A 15,219-nucleotide genomic window follows, 5' to 3' on the forward strand; every position below is an offset into this window, starting at 1 on the left:
GACGAAAAACACATACAGAGGAACGTTTTTCCTGTCCGGTGAAAAAATGCACAGCGACGGATCCGGCAAAAAACATATGAAACTGAGATGTGACATGATGAATCCGACCTCCGAATCCGTTTTTTTCATGCATGTTTCCATTCAAATCATGCACAGTTTCCGTTTATTTATTTATTTCCAAAAACCGCATCAAAACCTGTATCAAAAAACTGCATCAAAACTGTACCAAAAACTGCATCAAAACTGCACCAAAAACTGCATCAAAAACCGCATCAAAAACCGCACCAAAAACCTGCACCAAAAACTGCACCAAAAACTACATCAAAAACTACATCAAAAACTGCATCAAAAACTACATCAAAAACTGCATCAAAAACAGCATCAATAACAGCATCATAAACAGCATCAAAAACAGCATCAAAAACCACACCAAAACCTGCATCAAAAAAGCACCAAAAACTTGCATCAAAAACTGCACCAAAAACATGCATCAAAAACAGCATCAAAAACCGCGCCAAAAACATGCATCAAAAACAGCATCATAAACAGCATCAAAAACAGCATCAAAAACCGCGCCAAAAACCAGCACCAAAAACTGCATCAAAAACAGTATCATAAACAGCATCAAAAGCAGCATCAAAAACCGCACCAAAAAGCTGCAACAAAAACTGCATCAAAAATAGCATCAAAAAAATGAGCCAAAAATTGCATCAAAAACAGCATCAAAACCCGCATCAAAACTGCACCAGTTTTTAATGCAGATTTTGATGCAGTTTTTGGTGCAGGTTTTTGGTGCGGTTTTTGATGCAGTTTTTGGTGCTGTTTTTGATGCTGTTTTTCATGCAGTTTTTCATGCAGTTTTTGGTGCTTTTTTTGATGCAGGTTTTTGGTGCGGTTTTTGATGCGGTTTTTGATGCAGTTTTTGGTGCAGTTTTGATGCAGTTTTTGGTGCAATTTTGATGCAGTTTTTGATGCGGTTTTTGGAAAATAAATGAACGGAAAATGTGCATGATTTGAATGGAAACATGCATGAAAAAACGGATTCAGAGGCCGGATTCATCATTTCACATCTCAGTTTCATACGTTTTTTGCCAGATCCATCGCTGTGCGTGTTTTCGCAGGACAGAAAAAACATTCCTCTGTATGTGTTATCCGTCAGGCAGAAACAGCTTTTTTGACGGATCCGGCAAAAAACAGATGAAACATGTGGCCATCAGGTGCAATCTGGCCCTAATACAATGAGAAAAATTGATCCGGCGTAAAAAAATGGATTTGGCGGAAAAAATGGATCCGGTGGAAAAAATGGATCCGGTGGAAAAAAATGGATCCTGCAAATGTGCTCACAGGATGCATTTTTTACCCATAAACTTGTATTAGCGATGGATGGCCACACGTCACGTCCGTCGTGCAATGGATCCGTTGTGTTTTGTCAGACCGTCAGCACGAAAAAACGTTCAAGTGAATGTTTTTTTGTCCGTTGCTTCTGCCATTTTCTACCGCGCATGCGCGACCGAAACTCCGACCCATCCTCCCTGGACTTCAGAATGGGCAGCGGATGCCTTGAAACACTGCATCCGCTACCCACGATGTGCACAAATTTCACAACGTGCGTCAGTACGTCAGCCTGACGCATAGCGAAGTACCCGTACCAATGCAAGGGTGAAATTTAAAAAATGGAAAAAAACGGCATGGGCTCCCGCGCAATTTTCTGCGCCAGAGGGGGAAAGCCGATGGCCGGGGGACAATATTTGTAGCCTGCTATGAATATCAGCCCGCAGCTGTCTGCGTAGCCTTTACTGGCTATTAAAATAGGGGGACCCCCCAAAAAAATGACGTGGGGTCCCCCTATATTTTATAGCCAGAAAGGATACGCAGACAGCTGCGGGCTGATATTCATAGCCTAGAGAGGGGCCATGGATATTGGCCCCCCGGCTACAAATACCAGTCCGCAGCTACCCCGGAAATGGCGCATCTGTAAGATGCACCAATTCCGGCACTTAGCCTGTTATGACCTGGTGGTTACGGAGAAGCACTGATATGACCTGGTGGGTAAAACGAAACATGGGAGAAGCTCTGAGGAGGTGGTAACTTTACTGACCGCAAACCCTACTCCTAACACCAACACTAGAAATAGCTGTGGGACGTTCCTAACTCTCCCTAGACGCCTCGTCACGGCCAAGGAACTAACTACCCCTTAAGATGGAAACAGAAAACTATCTTGCCTCAGAGAAATTCCCAAAAGGAAAGATAGCCCCCCACATATATTGACTGTGAGTGGAGAGGGAAAAGACATACACAGAAATGAAAACAGATTTTAGCAAAGGAGGCCAATTTCTAATCTAGATAGACAGAAATAGGAAAGGATACTGTGCGGTCAGTATTAAAAACTAAAAATTCACGCAGAATTTACAAAAATGATCTCCACACCGACTCACGGTGTGGAGGGGCAAATCTGCTTCCCCAGAGCTTCCAGCTAGCCTGAATATATCATAATGACAAGCTGGACAAAAAGAAACACGACATGAGCTGAGCAATATAGTCCAAAGCAGATGGACTAACAAAGAACTAGCAAGAACTTATCTTTTGCTGAAATGGACAGGCCATGAGAAATATCCAAGGAGAAAACTGAATCCACCCTGAGACATTGACAGCTGGCATGGACTACAGACCAGAGCCAAGTTAAATAGCAAGGCCAGTGGAGCTGATTAGTGAAAGCAGCTGCTGCAGAACCTCAAGGAGCAGCAGTTCCACTCGAAACCACCAGAGGGAGCCCAAGGGCAGAACTCACAAAAGTACCGTTCATAACCACAGGAGGGAGCCCAAGAACGGAATTCACAACATTAGCCCCCCTCTTACCACTACCGTGTAGCGGTGGGATATGGGGTAATAAGAGATTAATGTCACCTTGCTATTGTAAGGTGACATTAAGCCGGGTTAATAACGGAGAGGCGTCAATAAGACGCCTATCCATTATTAATCCAATAGTAATAAAGGGTTAATAAAACACACACACATTAGGAAAAAGTATTTTAATATTCTTCATTTAACCATACTTACCATACTTCAGCGCCTGCAAAAAACGTAAAATAATAAACCGTATACTACCTGTCCGCCGTAGTCCAATTAATAACAAGTGTTCCACGACAATCTCCCCTGTAGATCAGTGACATCGGGTGATGTCACTGCTCTATAGGACCCTCAGTGACACACTGACAGGAGACAATGGCTTCTGCAGTGTATCACTGAGGTTACCTGAGTTCAAAGTCATACTTTATGGCAATTGCTGCGTGGGAAAATTTCTCACACAGCAATGGCATAAAGTGAGACTAGGGACTTTTTTTTACAGCGGCGGAGGAATACAGTGCGGAAGGATACCTTCCTCCCATCATTGTGTTCCTGGAGCCCCTGGAGAGCGGTTGCACCAGCTGATGCTGCCATTCTTTAGGAAGATCTTCATGGGACACTCGTGGATTTCTGCGAACAGGGAGTATATTGGTTGTTTGTTAATCTATTTTACAGATGACACTGGCTTCGGGGAACAAAGTGACAAGTAATGGTGAGTATGTACTGTATGTCTACATGTACGTATTGTATGTAATGTATGAATGTATTGTATGTAGTATGTATGTAGTATGTATGTTGTATGTAGTATGTAATGTATATAGTATGTATGTAATGTGTTAAGTATGTGTGTAGTATGTATGTAGCATGTAGTATGTATGTAGTATGTAGTATGTATGTAGCATGTATGTAGTATGTAGCATGTATGTAGCATGTAGTATGTATGTAGTATGTAGCATGTATGTAGTATGTATGTAACATGTATGTAGTATGTAGTATATATGTAGCATGTAGTATGTAGTATGTATGTAGCATGTATGTAGTATGTAGCACATATGTAGCATGTATGTAGCATGTATGTATGTAGTATGTATGTAGTATGTAGCATGTATGTAGCATGTATGTAGTATGTAGCATGTATGTAGCATGTATGTAGCATGTAGCATGTATGTAGCATGTAGCATGTATGTAGCATGTAGCATGTATGTAGCATGTATGTAGTATGTATGTAGTATGTTGCAATGTAGCATGTATGTAGTATGTATGTAGCATGTATGTAGTATTTTTTTTTTTACATTCAACACATTAGACGGATGATGGGACCACTACTGTCCCATCATTGGCTAATGTGTCAATCACTGTCATTGTAGCAGTCATCGTCCGATGGGACTTGTAGTCCCATCGGACGATGCCTGCACAGACACAAAGACCCCCGGCAGGCCGCACAGACCCCCCCGGCAGGCCATACAGACCAACCGGCAAGACGCACAGACCCCCCCGGCAGGCCGCACAGACCCCCCGGCAGGCCGCACAGACTCCCCGGCAAGCCGCACAGACCCCCCGGCAGGCCGCACAGACCCCCCCCCCCCCGGCAAGCCGCACAGACCCCCCGGCAGGCCGCATAGACCCCCGACAGGCCACACAGACTCCCCGGCAAGCCACACAGACCCCCCGGCAGGCCGCACAGATGCCCGAGAGGCCGCACAGACCCCCCGGCAGGCCGCACAGACCCCCCGGCAAGCCGCACAGACCCCCCGGCAGGCCGCACAGACCCTCGAGAGGCCGCACAGACCCCCCGGCAGGCTGCACAGACCCCCCCGGCAGGCTGTACAGACCGCCGGCAGGCACGCACAGACCACCCACGGTCCCGCACAGAGACACGCAGTCTCCGCCCATGCACCGCCCACACTCAATTATACTGCATTTCTGCACTGTGGGAACTTCCAATACCAGTATCCGATATCGCAAAAATATCTGAACTCGGTATCGGAATTCCAATACAGCGAATATCGGCCGATACTCGATATTTGAATTATCGGAATGCTCAACACTAGTTACGATACAATCAAATTTCTTAGATTTAGCATGAAGCATAGCTGAGAAAGCTGTCTGCTAGGCACAGCAATGATAATGTCCCGGTTAGAAAACTATCAATGAAAGTAAATAACAGCACACAGCTTGATAATTGAAACATCACATCACTAAATTCATGTGTTTGAACCCCTACCTGACGCTATCCTCAGATTACATAGCTTAAACCTGCTGACAGATTCCTTTTAAAACACATTGATCTATATCCAAACTCTGTTTTCTACACGTAGCCATTTATGTTTCAGAGATGGTTTAGCGCTGCACAATTGAACAGAGAAATGGGTTTGGATGGATGAGGTTGGCTGCAGGAGAATAAAGGTTGTTAAAAGTGATGAGCGAGTATACTCGTTGCTCGGGGTTTCCCGAGCACGCTCGGGTGGTCTCCGAGTATTTGTTAGTGTTCAGAGATTTCGTTTTCATCGCCCCAGCTGAATGATTTACAGCTGTTAGCAAGCTTGATTACATGTGGGTATTCCCTAGCAACCAGGCAACCCCCATATGTACTCAGTCTGGCTAGTAGCTGTAAATCATTCAGCTGCAGTGATGAAAACTAACTCTTCGAACAGTAACAAATACTCAGAGATCACCCGAGCAACGAGTATATTCGCTAATCACTAGTTGTTAAAAAGGTGGAATACAGGGAAGCAAAATAATATTGGAGCGCAACAGCACCATTGTTTATTATGTACTGATAAACTGCTATGTGGTGCTATCTTGCCTTATTTTTCAGTAGGGATCTAGGCAATCAGATGTATATATATATATATATATATATATATATATATATATATATATATATATAAACTCACTGTTAGTGTTAAGTTTTTATGCTGGACTGCAGTGCTCAAGAAAAGGTGGTGGAGCAGATGAGGGGAATTTCAAACTTGGTCACAAGGATCCTGTACTTACACCTATGCAGCCCATCAAGCACGCTATCAAAAGAAATGTATGTGGATCGCCCCAAGGGCAAGGGGTACTCGGTTCACGGGAGGATGTCACGGTGGCTTACCCGGTCCGTGGCCCTGGGACGTCGTGTAAAAGAGAATGGTCTTTAAAGGGGAAATGTTCGTGACGCCACCTGTGGTATTCGGTCAGGGTGACAGACGCTGCTTTAAGGGGTCCGCTGGGGTGATGTTATGACAGCTAGATGGTATACCTTCCCACAGGTGAAGTTTATCCCCAGGGCTTCCCAGAGTGTAGATGGTGGATGGTGTGAGGCGCAGTGAAGAACGAGGACACAAGGTTGCAGTCTCTTTACCTTTTTACTGAAGGCTTCAGCATCCACAATCCAGAGCACAGACCACAGGGCAGGCAGAGTCTGGCCGGTTTGGAGGCAAATCCAGAGTCCCCTTATCCAGGTAGAAATCAGTAGCCTTCCTCTAGCGCCTTGGTGTTGTAGTACCTTACTGCTAAGCCTCTCATAAGGTCCTCACAGATGTTATAGATGTTATTGATATTATCTCTTTCTCTCTGTCCCCCAGAAATATGACCGGTGGCTTGAGGCATTTTACAGGGACTCTATCATGCCCCAGCCTCTAAGCGGTGCCACCTTGCCTCCTGGGTGTAGGGGCGGATCAGTAACTTGCAATTAGCTATCCTGCCAGTCTCTGGAGCAAGGCATAAAGGACTGTTACTCCCTCGGTGTTCCAGCTACCGGATTTTTGTGCCTCAGAAGGAGGCAGCCTGTGCAGAGCAGAACTCCTTCTGGTATCCACTCCTTTGCTATGACTTCTTCTCACCCTTTCTACAATACAGTTCTCCTTGGTGTCCGTTCTTAGAACTGCCGCACTTAGGACAGGCGCAGCTCCGTGACCCTCTGTCTAGGCCTCTGACAGGCTCCCACCCCTGTCAGGGACCAACTACCTGAGCAAAGCTCAGCCAGCAACTGCCTAAGTTCCTCTCCAGGCCACCAGTTTTACCTAAGGGTGAACAGTGCCCTAATAAATAGGAGCATAGCTCCCCCTGGTGGACTGGAGTATGAAATGTGTTGTATGTTTGTGATACCTGGTAAAGAGATCTCCTTCATTGCCTCCAAACGTAACATCACTCCCCCCTAGAGGAGAAAGATATTACTGCAATGACCAGGACCCTGGGGCGCTGCATATGTCACTAAACACAGCTTACAGAGGCTCCAAAAAGGTGCAAACTTCTTATTAAAGGAAACCTATCATGTAATGTAATGCTATTAATCTGCAGATATTGTGGTAACCTACAGATTAATAGCATTCTCACATTGTGCGGCATCGTCAATGATAGCCCCCCTACCAGAAGGAAATTAACTTTATTATGCCCACCAGTGTTTCAGCTTCCAGTAATAGATGTGGCAACAGCACCCCTTCAGTTACCAATCTGTGTGTCGAGAGTGGTGGCTGGACCCTAGCCCCCAGCACTGACTGACAGATGGCTCAGTATTAGAGTACTGACTGAAACCGTGCCCCTATGACTGTAAGTCAATAGCTGCCCAGGAGAATAAAGTACATTTCCTCCGGGCAGCAGGGTTCTAATTGTCGATGTTGCATGATGTCAGAAAGCCATTAACTTGCAGATTAACCATATATCTGAAGATTTGATGTTATTTTACATGACTGGTTTCCTTTCAGTATATCCGTCACCACCTCGGGATGGGCGGGCAGACATTACAAGGTTACATATTCAAAAAAGGGGCATTAAGCAAAAAGGGGTTTTCAAAACCAAACCCCAAACTGTCTCCAAGAGCTCAGCTGCTGCCCTAACTAGTTACTCCCTTTGATGTTTTCAGCATTATCGGAGTAACCCCCTTTCTGGTCAACTTTGCCAGGATGCCCTTATTGTCATCTTAGACGCTTTGCTTGGAAACACTTTGGCTTAAAATGGTGCTAGTACCCAAAGCAAGACTGCCCGTTTTTAAACTGCCAGTAGCAACCTGGCCTTTGATTGACCAAGGATCTGGAAGCCATATCCTTATCTCCCGCTAAAAATGACTGCAGCAAAACCCTGGCTGAGATACTGTGCCACATCACTTTTCGCTGCCAAAACTGCTCAACGTAACCCAGGCATGCAATTCCACTACACACCTACTGACTTTGGCTGTCTAATACATATTGCTGAACAAGGCTGAGCCTTTTCTCCATATTGGTCGCCAAAAAGTCAAACGCCTGCAGCCTGTTTGAGAATATCCGTAGTATAAAGCGATACTACTGCTTCTCCCCTATCCCTTTTTAATCTTGTCGGACTTGCTTTTGTTGTGATTAAATTTCACCAGAGAGAGCAGTAAGAAAATCTCCACATACTCATCCTTCCAAATTATTTTCTTAGTTTCTTGTTTCAAGTGTTCCCTTAAGCGTGTATTAAAACAAACCTTGTCTCCTAGCAGCGTCATAATATTAATAATTTGATTTCAATCACACCAACATATTCCACAGCACTATACAAATCAGGGGAAACATGTGCGGACAATATAAGACATTATTAAATAGCACATTTCAACAACACCAAGAAGAGTGAGGACCCTGCTCGCAGGCTTACAATCTATGAGGAAATAAGAGTGACACAAAAGTACTTATTGTATATAGCGCAGCAGTCATTGTAATAAACATTATTGTTACTAATAATAATAATAATAATAATAATTAGGGTCATTATTTGTATAAGTACAGATACAAAATATTATTGAATGCATTGAGGATGTGCAGTCAGACGATAGAAGGAACCAGATTTTGATGGAAAATGCAGAGATAACTTGCAATATGATCCATGAACTGGTGGGGTTGGCCCAGAGAGTGATACACCACCACCACGTGCAGGAAAACAGCTGTAAAAGTCTGACAGTGTGGACCTCAAAATAGCAGAACATAAGTGATGGTTCTGGGGGATGACCTAAAAAGCATATTTAGATTAAAGAAGCAGACTAACACCTCCACCTTGTCTGTTTTTAGGTCTATGGGTTATCCAAATGTACTTTTGGTCCCATTTCCATTGGATGCCACTGGAGTCGCCTGTACTACACATGACTACAGGTCTCTAATATTTATCCACATATTAATAGAATATCTGAACTGGCAACGTCCCTAGCACCCTGCCCCTATGTAACAGTAAATCCTGTAAATCCGCAAATTACTAGCTAACCACATCCCCAACCCTTGTCCTCTACACACAACTGTTGGGGGTCCCACACATTGAGGACACAGCACTCACTCCAAACAGGACAGGGGAAACAACAGAAGACAGTACACAGAGACCAACTCACTTGGCTGATTCGGGACAATTGCTCCAGGCAGCAACACCCACCGAGGGGGAAAAGAAGCAGTGGTTGTCACTGTCCCCCTAGTAGAAGTCCACAATGTATCAGGATTCATCCCACCCTGTCTATCTGCTGAGCATGCAAATATCTGCTGGTTAAAGTCAGAGGGTCCACAGTAGGACGCTAAACATGACAGGAGCAATGCGTCAGGGTTTAGCCGCTTGTGGGTCACCAGTGACCTGCAGGTGGACAGGCAGATGAGTCGCCCCACGGGCCAGGGTTTACTCGGTACCGGGTCTGGTACTTCACAAGGGGATCTCCCGGTGGCTGCGACCCGGTCCGTGGCCCAGGGCGCCCATGTAAAAGGGAAAGGTCTTTAAAGGGGAAAAGTCTAGGTTTGTGACGCCACCTGTGGTATTCGGTCAGGATGACCAATGCTGCTTTAAGGGGTCCTCTGGGGTGATGTTATGGCAACTAAATGGTATATCTTCCCACAGGTGAATTATATCCCCAGGGCTCCAGGTGTGTAGATAGTGATATGGTGAGAGGTGCAGAGAAGAATGAGGACACAAGGTTGCAGTCTCTTTACCTTTACTGAAGACTTCAGCATCCATAGTCCAGGGCACCAGATCACAGGGCATCCAGAGAAGTCCGGGCAGTCCAGAGACAAGCAAGTTCCCTTGGGTAAGTCAGGTGGGAGCCTACCACTCTGCGCTTTCTGTCTCTAAATCCCTGCTGCCACTAAGTGTCTCAACAAGGTCTTTAATCATTCTGCTGTCCTAGGACAGGTACCTGTATGGCAGGCAACTCGGGCCGTGTGAACTGGGGTCTGTTCTCGGTGACTCCAGGCTCCTAGGTGCTGCTGTGCCACAGGTAATTATGGGCAAAGTCCTTGTAGAACAATACCCTCCGGTTCTGCTCTGTGTTTTATAATCCACAAAAGCCTCGGGCTCCCGGTACCCAGATTCTTGTGCTGATACTCTTTAGAGGCCTGATTGCGGCCTCTTGGAGCTTTCACTCTCCTCTGTGCTCCACTCCTGTCTGTCCTCACACACAGACTTCTACTACAAACTGAGCTGTCTCCACCTCCAAACCAGGATCTTTATTGAGGGAAGCTGCCCTAAAACAGGGCTTGGAGCTCCCCCTCCTGGCCTGGAAGTGGAAGGTGTTGTGTGTGTGTAAACCTACCAAAGGAAACCTCACTTGTCTCCAGACATAGCACTATCCTCCCCCTGAGGAAGACAGCACTACTGTGGTACCCAAACTCCTGGGGTGCCACACATTCAATGGGCAGCTCTACCACCAAACTCCTCAAGAATGATATTCAGCTGCCCTTGTAGCCATTCTGTCCTTTAGTGTACCTCCACTAAGGAAGGCCATCAACTGTTTGGGATCCATGTAGAGATTGATGTATAAAGGATGTGGAAGGATAAAAACTGTTGGACTGTTGAATTCGTACACACAGCCCAGTATCTGCAAGGACTATGCTGTACTTAGCCTTACCCCTGGAGCCAAGGACGGTATTAACACCACATTGCATACACAATGAGGCTTAGACTCAGATTTTCTAGGTTCCTTGAGGTTCTTAATGAGACTAATACAATACAGAGAATCCTTTTTAAATCCAGCCAATTGGTTTAGTGGACTAGCGGGATGGATTTTTTTGGTATTTTACAGACATGCATGCAAATTTTATTGTTTTGTTTATTGACTTATGTAGCTTTAAAAGCGCTAATATATGCATTACATAAGCTATTGAATAGTGTATGTGTAAGGAATAAGGAAGGCTGAGTCTTCCATAGTGTATCATAGCCCCAGATAACCACTGCTGACCGGGGAAGTGAGTGTCCACACTGAGGGTGGATGGGCGAAGCAGGTAGAAAGCCCCCTTATGGGTACTAGATCCATGAGACAATAGCTCCTTTGTGGACATCAGCTGACCCTGTGGCAGAGATTATACCATTTACAAAAGGGGGACATTGATATAGAAGGGTTAATGTTTTGCCTTTAATTGCCTTTTGCCTTTATTTGCTAGAATCTGCTAGAATTTATGCTTATGACGCTGTAGTCTGGTAGTCTCCTCTTCAAGGATTGTATACTTCTTATCTTATATGTTTTCAATAGTCAGCAAACAGCATGTTCTGGGTACGTGGGAAATAAAGGTCAGCATGACCTGGGGTAACAGGAGGGAGGGCTACATGAATTACATTAAGAGTTAGATTTGTTATCAATGGTATAAAATACTGCCTCTTGCTTCATTAGATCAGATAAAGTGACTTTGCTCACAGCACGTGAGCGGTTTACTTTTCTCCAAGCGCGCTTGTCAATGAAGGGCGTAACCTCCTGATTTGGCCTCACTGGTGATCTGGCATGTCTGACATTGGGTCAAAATGCAAACAGCTATGACAAGATGCTGCAAAGCTAAACCATAACTACAAAATAACCATCCCTTTGATTGGACCTCGATAACCTTATCTGGGGCCATAACTGAACTGCTCACCACCAGAGGCTGTAATAAGCAATATTAAGCCAAAACAAGTGCAAAGAGCGCTTACTCTACCGACAAAGTCATCTAAAAATAGGGTGTGAGGGCAGGCCATTTTTGGTCCTGCTACCCAAATGTGGGAAAGAATGTTCCTCCTTTAGTTTTATAAAGACACAAGCCTTCCCACAATTATTTGACTCTCCTCCCCCTTTTTTCTTTTTAAACCAAATCGAAATCACCTTTATCATATATTGTGCTTGTATCCCCCCTTTATTAGTCTGTCTAACAATACTTTCAACCGCTCAGTTTAGCTACCCCTATAAACCAAGTTATGTCCCCGCCTACACTAAACTATGCCTTTTATGGCCCTCTCTAGAGGGGGGGGGCTATATGGGGCACAGCTAGAAGAAAGCCCCCACATGACTGCGTTGCCATGGGAGCAGTGCAGTATTTTATTTTTTTTTTTAAAAAAAAGAGAAATTAAACAGGGGGTCCATGGATTGGTTGGGATAAGATTGGGGGCGGGGATTTTGTGGGAATGGAGGGGGGGCTAAAGAAAGTGCGGGAAGGGGATCTTTGGATTTGAGACAAGCGAAGTGAGTGGACCTGCTGCCACAGCGTTACTCACCATGGCCACAGTGGACAGCTTGGTCGCTCAGCTTCGCAGGGAGGCACGGTCCAGGAGGGCAGGCTGGCTTGAGGAGCAGCTCACCGGGCTGCTTGGGGACAGCGGGAGCCAGGGCAGGCAGACCAGGAGGACCAGGCCGCCGGAGAGGCTGTCCCCCGATGTGATTCCGCGTGGCAGGCGCAGGCTGCGGAGCCCCTTCAGGGACCCTGCGGGGGCTGTGGGACGCGGCGCAGCCACCCTGACCGCCCCCCCCTCCGGCAGGAATCCACCAAGCGGCCCTGCCGGCGCGCGGCGACGAGGCACAGTGAGAGCGGTGCAGGTGCGGCCGAGCGCCGGTGCTGCACAGGAAGACAGGGCCGCACTTCCGGTGCGGCCTAGCACTGGGCGCGGAGGCGCTGCAATGCCGGGATCTTCTGTCAGTACCCGCCGGGGAGCAGCTTCAGCGGCGGCTTCAGCGACGGCACGAGGGAGGAGCGCAACGGCGGCTGCACCACCTAGGAGCCGGGATCTGGCAGCGGTACCAGGGACTGGGCGACGAAGGAGCCCAGTGGCGGCTGCATCTTCCAGGAGCCAGGAGCCGGACAGGACAGCGGCGGGTGCACCGGTTCCACAGCCGCCCGGTGCACCTGGCTCGAGCATGGGTCGACAGAGCAGGATGTTGGGCAGGATGGCGCCAACACGACGACAGGGAGCGGGTCGGGCCACGGGAGCAGCGGCCAGAGGGGCCAGTCCGGCTGCAGCACACAGAGGACCCACGGAGTCTGCCAGGTCCAGATCCAGCAGGAGTTCGAGGGAACGGTCGATTTCACCAGTCTCGGTCCCCCCTGGTGATGTGGAAGCCAGGGGCGCGGGCCTGGGCCAGATGAGCGGCAGCGACGACTCAGGGAACGAGCATCGTGACGAAAGTGAGCGGCAGGCTTCAGGAGGCACGGCTGGTGGGGACACAGCACCTGCGCAGCCCCGTGAGTATATGTCCAGTCTTTTTCCGGTGCCGAGTGTTTTGGGGTCTGTTGAGCGGAGTGGGGGTAGTGGTGAGGTTCCGGGTGTTAGAGAGCTTTTTGCGGGTATGTCACAGATCTTGAGGAGATTGGATGGCGGGGTTGCGGATAGTGCAGGAGCGTCGCCCGCCGGGGCTTGGGTGTCGGTTGCCGGTTGTGGAGTTGGGGGTTCGAGCGAGATTGCAAGTTCTGGTAGCGGGCCGCCATCTTCAGCGGCCGGGGTGTCGGTGTCGGTGCAAACCGAAACGGGGAGGGGTGATACCGTTAAGTTAGATGACAGGGCAAAAGGTGAGGTCTACGTGTGTTTTGAGGGCCCGCTGGGGGCCCATTTGAAGAAGGAGGATAAAGAAAAGATTTGGAAAGATGAATACATAGAGATTTTCCCTCTCCTTCCTTTAGAAAAATTTAATTTGGATAAAGGAAAGAAAGACGATAGCAAAAAGGAGGAGGAGGAAAAGAGGCGTTGGCGCCTTATTCCTCAGACGTTCGTTAACTGGCAGCAGGCATTTAACATTCTGGCGAGTGTTATAGGGGAAAAATTCCCTGAGAATTGCTCAGGCCTTTTTTGTTATTTGGATGCTATTGGTGAAGCACATCGTACCTATGGGGGCCAGGCTTGGCTGCGGTACGATGAACAGTTCAGGCAGCGCAAAGCGGTGAGGCCCGAGATAAGATGAGATCAAAAGGACATCGGATTGTGGTTGAAGGTTATGGCCCCGGTGCGTTACGGGCAGTCCTTTCAGGGGGGCGGGGGGGTAGCAGTCAGCAGTCAGGACAAGGTGGAGGAGGACAGGGGTCACAGGTAAAGGAAAGGACGGGGACATGCTGGCAGTTTAACGACGGCCAGTGTAAGTATGGCGCCACCTGTAAGTTTAAACATGTGTGCTCCCATTGCAACGGGGCCTCACATGGGGCCTCTAAGTGTTTCAAGAAATCGCAGGGTAAGCCATCCGTGGGTGGCGGTCAAGGGGGAGACTCCGGTGAGGCTTCAAAAGATGGCCCCCTATCTAAATAGATACCCGGATTCTCTCAAAGCAGAGGTTATTAGAGAAGGTTTTCTTGAGGGGTTTAAGATCCCTCACCCGACGCATGTTGTCCCCTTTTCTACGAAAAACTTGAGATTGGCTAGTTTGCATTCGGAGGTTGTTTCGGCTAAGCTGGCAAAAGAGGTCGAATTGGGAAGAATGGCGGGGCCGTTTAGTTCGCTGTCTATGGCTGACGTAATTGTTTCCCCGCTTGGGGTGGTGCCTAAGAAGGAGCCGAATAAGTTCCGGCTAATTCAGCACCTGTCTTATCCCAAGGGTTCGTCGGTTAATGACGGGATTGCGGAAGAGTTGTGCTCCGTTGTTTACACCTCTTTCGATGCGGCTGTAAAGTGGGTGCGCAGGTACGGGCCCGGGGCCTTGTTGGCAAAAACGGACATCGAGTCGGCTTTTCGGCTTTTGCTGGTGCACCCGCGGAGCATTCCTTTGTTAGGTTGTTGTTGGGAGGGGGGTTTTTACTTGGATAGGTGTTTGCCTATGGGATGTTCGATTTCGTGTGCATTGTTTGAGACTTTCAGTACCTTTTTGGAATGGGTAGTGAGAGACGTTTCGGCTGTTCCTTCGGTCGTTCACTAGTTAGATGATTTATTGTTTGTTGGTCCACCGGATTCTGCGGTGTGTGGTCATCTACTTGCTACCATGGAATGGGTGGCTGGACAGTTTGGTGTTCCTTTGGCGCAAGATAAAACGGAGGGCCCCTGCAAGGTTTTGAGTTTTCTAGGGATTCTCATTGATTCCGAGAAAATGGAATGTAGGTTGCCTGACGATAAGTTCCTGTTGCTTAAGCAGGAGGTGGGCAGGATCAGTAAATTGCGGAAGGCAACTTTGAAGGAGTTGCAGTTGTTGCTGGGCCGCCTGAATTTTGCTTGCCGTATTATGCCGATGGGCAGGATTTTTTGCCGCAGGTTGTCCAG

Source organism: Ranitomeya variabilis, chromosome 1 (genome assembly GCF_051348905.1).
Source record: "Ranitomeya variabilis isolate aRanVar5 chromosome 1, aRanVar5.hap1, whole genome shotgun sequence".
Classification (NCBI taxonomy): domain Eukaryota; kingdom Metazoa; phylum Chordata; class Amphibia; order Anura; family Dendrobatidae; genus Ranitomeya; species Ranitomeya variabilis.